We start from the raw sequence: 8,157 nt of genomic DNA, 5'->3' as shown, positions 1-8,157 counted from the left end.
ATGTGATTTTCTACACAAATACATGCCGCGGAATATGTATGTAAGGCTAACCCTGCAATGTACAGAACATCACAAGTTTAATGGAATGTTTCATAAGACAGCCACCACCAAAATACCAGTTTCATACGCGTCTTCCATAAGGGAAAAACATAAAGAAAATAACTGAGGGCGGTAATTGGGCGCTAAAATGATTATATGAAGCTAATAATGTAGAAGTAGTAGGGGGATGGATAAAATTGCGTATACTCTTCGCCAGATACTACTAGGGTAATCACATCAAGGAAGATAATATGGATGCAGAATGTATCGTGGATATAAAACACGAGAAACACTTCCAAAGTCTATTGGAAAATTCAGAAGGAAAGAGACCAACTGGGAGACCTGGGCGTAGACAGCAGAATAAGTTATTAATATTGATCCTAAGGAAAAATCCGTAATAGTGTGGGCTGGATTCCTTTGTTCCCGTCAGGGTTCAGCGACGGATTCACATAAATATGAAAATAAACTTACTGGTTCCAAGAACGGTGGGAACTTTCTTGACCATCTGAGCGCTTGGCAGCTTCTCAAAGGACTTTATGGAGTTTGCTTGTTACTTAGTCAAGCGGTCACCTCACTCCAAGATAAACGCGACGTTCAACATTAAAAAGAGGCATATTTTCATAAAAATTGCCAGATTCACAAATTCAATACTCCCATTAAAACCTTACCGTGTTCACAAGAGCCTACCGTTTGGTCCTACTTTGAGACACCCGAATTCAGCCTAGATTCTCACACTGTTTCTTTAATAACCATTTTATTCTTATCACTTCGTCAAATCCTAAGTCTCCAAAGTGATATCTCTCATACAAACTAAAATTCTGTAAGCATTTGTAGTCTCTCCTGTTAGTGCCACATATCCCGCCAACCCCATCCTCCTCGATTTCTTCCATTCCAATAATATTTCAATTTTGTGCAGGGTACAAATTATGAAGCTCTCCATCATGCAGTTTTTCGAATCATCCTATTACTTCCTCTGTCGTAGGTTCAAATATTCTATTCTGCACCCTACTTTCAGACACCTTCAATCTATGTTTTCTCCTTCGACTGCCAAATCAAATTTCATATCCATACAAAATTACGTCTCAGATTTGTGTACTTCTGACTCTAAAGTTTTAGATTGGTTTTGGGAAAATAAATGATTTTGGACTGAATGAAGTAACGCAGACACTAGGTTGGGATGAGTTGGTTCACGATCCGACCGTCTGTGTCAACGGATATCATGTTCCCGAAAATACACCATGCCACTCGAACACAGAAGTAAATTCCTGTTGAGTGTGTGTCATTAGAAATACATTATATCTTATAATTTGGAAGCTGTGCACATTTAACGAGATATTTCAATCCACATGGCACAGTTGTAAATAAATTCTGACATGTGGCCTTTGTGTCAATGTCGGAATTCAATTGCACTGTCAAAGTACAGACTTAAGTCTACGTTCTTTACTCTAATCTTCAATAGCCAGACTTCTTTGCAAAAATCTGAATTTATATTGCAATAATTGCGGTAAAATTTATGACGAATTGAACAGGAAATCAATAACGTTCATATCATAATATTCTTTCATGTTCAAATCTGTATTCGAGATCGTCCGAAAATACAAAACATAGAAACCTACTTTGAAAACAAGTCAATAAACAAAAGAAAATGGTATAAAATATTCTTATAGCTTGCTATCTCTTCTCCAATTTCCATGAAATATACAGCCACTTCCTTTCAATGTCAAAGGCTCACACATATCCCAACTTCGATTTCATTCTTGATTTCCGGTGCTGTGCGCTTCACGTGCCCTAAATGATCAGGTGGCACGGTGAATATTCATTACGCGTGTTTATTCTTTTTGCAAATACCAACACACAATACGATGTGAAGTAATGCAGAACGATAGCTATTTCGGACACATACATGGAAATTAACCGGATTTCTTTAATATGGAAAGAAACTATAGGATTTTTATTACTTTTTAATATTTGGTTAGCTCAAATGCAATACATGCATGCGTAGACAACCCGTTCCTTACCATCACAGCCCTTTACGAATGCACCAGCATATTATTCGTCCAGTTTCTTGAAAAAGTACGTCTTTAAACAGATATCATTAATTTTAAAGATAAAACAATTCCATCCAGTGTGAATGGTGAAGTTTTTCTTATTTCAATTCTTCATGACCTTACATGTTTCGGTCCTTAGAGACCATCATCAGATGGACATCGATACAGTTTGGAAACCACTATTACAATGGGTGTTCTGAATCTTAAAATATATATAAATACAATGTTGACAATACACAAATGAATACAAAATCCAAAGTTTTCACAAATACAACGGCTGTCTTCTCAAGAAAGACAGGCGGCACAAGTTCGGCCCCCGTGAAGAGAGGTGATAAGAGAGATGACATGAACCTATTTGGTTTATAAATTCTAAATAATATAACAAGTTTTAAATTTTTTTAATATATGAAGATAGCCGCTGTAGTTGTGAAAACTTCGGATTTTGTATCAATTTGTGTATTGTGAAAATTGTACGTATATATATTTTAACATTCAGAACACCCATTGTAATAGCGGTTTCCAAACTGTATAGGTCTATCTGATGATGGTCTCTAAGGGCCGAAACATGTAAGGTCATGAAGAATTGAAATACTAAAAACTTCACCAGTCACATTGGACGGAATTGTTTTATCTTTTATAATATTATTAGTGTGACGGACCAGAATGAAAAAAAAAAAAAGAAGATATCATTAACAGAGAAAGAGAAGATGGTAAATAAAAAGGCCATGGAATGTGGAATTGTGTTCTTTATATGGTCTTTGATGCTGTTAACTTGTGGGAAATCATATCTAAAGGTACAAGGTGTCAAGAACAGTAGTTATTGCGTGGGACGCCTTTCTTTCTTGTGAAAATTGAAACTGACAAATTTGAAAGGCATGTGGTTGAAATTTTATGTTATATTATACTTTATAATATATTTACATTATTAAATGTATTTGTGATCAAACTGTTCTCTTTTAGGATTGTACTGCGTATGAAAAGAACTTGCAAATGCCACTATATACAACCAGCAAATTACATACTTATTAAAGAACGATGCAATGATATAGATCAGATGTATTCTCGATTATGAGCGAGAAAGATTTCACTAGCTTTTTCCCAATAAATGAAATACATGGACCGAGTGAGGAACTATAGGACTGATGTACAGGGTTTGCACAAAATAATGAAAACACTACAAATATTGTACAAATTTTTTTATTACTATGGACCACCTTCTGCCTTCAATACAGCCACAATCCCTTTTTGAATTAACTCTTACAAATTTTAAACAGTCTCTAGAATATGTAAGATTTGAGGCTTTCACGGCGGTGACTATGAAGAATGCAGTCTTCTGGGATTTGGCTGCTTTATCGTGTCTCACGGTGTTGTCGCTTGCAGATTTACTTATACTTTTTCTTCAACCCTGAAGATGGGGGCGATACGTTCCTCCGAAACGTCGGTTAACACCACATATACACGGTGCCAAATCCCAGAAGACTGCATTCTTCAGTCTCTAGAATAATTTTACACCATTCTTCTTGAAGAACACCTTCAAGTTGCTTTAGACATGTTTGAGATAGGAATTTTTTCCTCGCTCTAGTCTCCAAAACTGATCACAGCGGTTCAATTATGTTCAAATCTGATGATTTCCTGGCCAAGGAAGATGTCAAGTTCAGCTTCAAGCTCTTCAAACCGCGACTGAACAGTTTTAGCTGTGTGAACAGGGGCACCATTATCTTGGAAAACTGCATTGTTGTTCAGAGATATTGTGAGAACCATGGGATGCACCAGATTACCCAACCCATCCACGTACTTCCTTGCAGTAATTCGGCCATTAAGGGTAATAATGGGTCCAACAGGCCACCACGATATTGCTGCCCTAACCATCACAGAACGATCCCCGTGTTTCACTATTGACAGGCATTTCGAACTGTAGACTTCTTTGTTGTTCTCCAAACATAAACTCTTCCTGATATAGGGAACAGCATGGATGACGACTCATCTGACCATATCACGCACGCTGTCGTCTGATGCCCAGGTTTTATGGTCGTGACACCATCGTTTATGCATATGACCATTAATTTAAGTAATCAGAGGTTTAGCGACTGCAGCCCTACCATGGATGTTGGATTTGTGAAGCTCACGTCGGACAGTTTTTGTGGAAACATGGTCTTCAAGATGAATATTCGGTTCTGCTGTCACTTGCGTTGCAGTACCTGTGAGATTTTTCGAAACAACCCTTCTCGGTGTAGGACGATCTCTTTCTGTCAATGTTGATGTTCACCCACTGTTCCTCTTCACTGATGTTGCCTCTCACGATTTGTGTATGCCACCGACATAGCCTAAGAAACTGTCGCTCTAGATACACCTAATAATGTAACAGTTTTTGTCACAGATGTTCCAGCTAAACGAGCACCAACGATCTGTCCTCTTTCAAAATCATACGAGTCTCCCATTTCCCGATACTTTCACACAGACTGTCACTCAACAAAATCACTAATTCACTAACACGAGCACAAAAAAAAAATACTGGGAATCCACAATTAGACTCAAACAGGCAAAAGAATTTATGTCAGGAACCTCTGCCAAAAGAACAAGGGACCTGTTAAAATTAAACAGAGATCAATTAAGATGGGTGGTAGGATTACTTATTGGACACTGCCACCTAAAAGGGCACCTTTTCAAACTGGGACTGACAGACTGACTGTGGAATTAAAACATCAGAAATGCATTACAAGTGCATTATACTCGTACAAGTGCATGGTTAATATACGCTGAGTCACAGGACTGTTGCTACTATTACTTACATTTTTATTGTCATTGATGTTGGGTGTTAAAATCTTTGATCTCTTTTGTATGTTTCACAAGGAAACACAGAATGCAAAGTGACACTATGAAGGCTTGGACTCTGTGCTTACTTCAACACTGTAAAATTAAATACATTAATTACATATAAATAAATAAATAAATAAATAAATATATATATATATACAGTATATTCAAAATGTGTGGATTCTTTATCCACAGAAAGTAACCACTGGGCAAATCATCTGCAACTAGTAAAACGTGGCTCAAACTATTTCAAGCATAATATATATATATTGTGGGTGAAACTTCTTACAAAACATTCACCATCTGTGAAAGGAATCTCTACTTACACCTGTTTTACAAAAATGAATTTTTAAAATTTTAGAAAGTGTAGCTCTGGTTGAAAAACAGTTCTGTACAACTGTAATGGAATCCTGATCTTAAAGAAATCTGGAGAGGAAAAGAGTGTAGAGTATTCTAACTCTGACTGGGCCAAAGTCAAACCCGTTATCCTCGTAATTGCATGTACACTAGCCTCTTCCATTGTGCATCTATTTCCTTCCGCCATTCACAGTACTAATAGTCACCAGACAGACAAACAGCAGGAACTGTAGCTTCTCTCCTGTCATCTATCCTAGAAGAAATTCAATGATCATAATGAAATGGAAACAAGTTTAAGGGCCAGAAATCACTGCAATAAATATGGCAATTACAAGTTTACTTAAAACTGTATTCACAAAATTAGCAATTGTTATAATGAAATTACTTGTACAAGCAAGTTATATAAAACAGATAATTCCATCCTGTAGACTGCTCAAAATGGAACCACATGTATAACATCAATAACCTGAATGCATTCTACAACAGTAGCAAAACCTTTATAAGTTCATTAGACAAGATGAAATTACACAGCAGCTGAGAAAGCAACTTTTCTAGCAACCAAGTTTACAAATGTCCAAACTGGCAGCTCATGCAGCAAGGTATCAAGGTAATACAATTATTAGTACAATTATATTTAAAGCTCAAGATGGAAGATATGGCACTACATCATCAGAGCAAAATGTGTTTAACGCAAATATACCCTGAATCTTTATATGATACACACAACTGTCCTGAACATATATATTGTCAATTGCAGGCTTGTGGGTACTGGGCTTTGCTACACTAGAATAATTTCTTAATCCAGTTCCTGTCATTTGTAAACATGTCAACTTATATCAAATGTAAGAATAAAAATATTTCAAATTAAAAGTCAACAAAATCAGATACATCTGTTTGGCACTATGGTTGTGTCCACAGCAATCCAATGACTAAATATGTAAGCTTGTGGAGCCATACACTGTTCCACAACAGAACCCATTCCTTGACAACCATAGAACTCACAGCTCTGATCTTTGTGCACTGCCAAACATAAAATGAATATCAAGATAGCTTGAAGATGGTTATCAAAATCTTAATTCCATAAGGCTTTCTAACATGAAAGATTTGATTTTCCACCTGTTCCCATCAGAGACAATCATTTCATCAAAAAGACACAGGAAGCCAGTGCAAAATGATATCTCAAGAAGTTAAGCTCCTCAATTTAGCCATCTACAGTCTGCTTAGGCTTCTTGCAGTGAAATGTCAAATGTGGTTTTTGGATCGTTGTTTTCCTGTAACATGAAAACTCAATCTGTGTTCATAATCAGAAGCCTGCACTAATTTATAGGAATAACGTTCATTCCAGAAAATACTGGCCTTTAAATTCATCAACACCTGTGGTAAGCTGATCTAATACACACTCTTGGAAAGTTACAAGCAAATAGTCAGCCTGTGATTAAAATTTGACTTATAGATCATCAGCACCTTCCACATAAACATTATATAGAGAAAATATATCTTTGTGCAAGTACAATATTGTACAGAAAATATGTTACTCTTTGTAGGCACAATATTAAATAATGTTAAGGCAGATGAAACAGAAATTCAGAATATGAATAATAAAAGCAACATGCTGCATGTTAACTATTGTCATGGTTTTTCCCCTTCAATAAGGGTGGGCAAAGTATTCATAAAAAAAGTGAACATGTCCTAGAAGCTGGAAGAACAATATTTGGGCCAATGTGGATAGAAGCAGCTCAGATATATAAGACTTTAATAGTTCAGCTGTTCAGTGGCCCTTGTCAAGACAGGAGTCAATCAGAACATGTCAGTACCAAAATCATCATAAATCCAGTTCACAATGACTGTTCCTAAGAAATATATAGCAAACATAACCAAATGTAACTATCAGATTTCCTAAAACTGTACTTTTAAATGGACATAATTCCCTGAAGAGACATATATCACTGTTATTCAAAACATATGGTACAGTACCTGCAAATGAGAATATTTAATGTATTAAAACTTGGGAGAAGATATCCTCAGAAATTAAATCTTCTCTCATTATACAAATAAAGAAATGTAATATGAAATATAGGTATGTAATGTTCAAGCTTGTTTGGAACATCATCTTATATGCAAAAGATTAATCTTGAAATAGCCACTTTTAAATGCATAAGGAAAGCCAGTGCAATGTTAGGACACTGAGTAGAATGAAGGGTAGTGACTCATGGTTCAACTGTCTAGGCCATTGTAATAACCAAGTGGTCATCGATTAGTAAACATCAGAAATGAATGGGATAGGCACATCATACTGAGGTAGATAACAAAAATCTGGCATCTTATAAATGCTGCTTTAGCTATCACTGATACAACATTAAACCCATTCCAGCATAATAGCTAGTCATTTTACAAATCTGTGGAGTATTTCCACATTATGTCAAATGTAATAAAATGATATAGAAAAACGTATTGTAACTTCTATCCAGGATGTGGAAATCAGTGTGCTTTTTATGTGGTGATCAGGAGTTAAATTTTGTGAATTATACTTGTATGGACTGATACATTTATACATGAACAAGGTCTCAGAAAATCTATGCCATTTCAGGCTATGGGAAAATGTTATTTCCAGTCACATTTCAAAATGTAAACATACACAGTGAAACTCCTTTATATTGCTTCCTTGTATAGTATTTTTCTACTTACTGTGTCTATTTGTTACATTTTTCAGCGTTCCTGTTCATAATGTTTTCCTGCTTATAATATCCCGAATCTTTGATACTTTCATAGTTGTGTCCCTGTAAGAGTGCCCAAAAAAAGAGTGAAAATATATTAAAACTTTGCAGGAAATTATTTCTCGCCACTGGTCACACTGCATACAGGTTCCCAGTTTGCATAAACAACATAAATCTTTCTTAGA

The sequence above is a fragment of the Cryptotermes secundus genome, unplaced genomic scaffold, assembly GCF_002891405.2.
Source record: "Cryptotermes secundus unplaced genomic scaffold, Csec_1.0 scaffold599, whole genome shotgun sequence".
Classification (NCBI taxonomy): Eukaryota; Metazoa; Arthropoda; class Insecta; order Blattodea; family Kalotermitidae; genus Cryptotermes; species Cryptotermes secundus.
Note: the sequence above shows the minus strand (reverse complement) of the source record.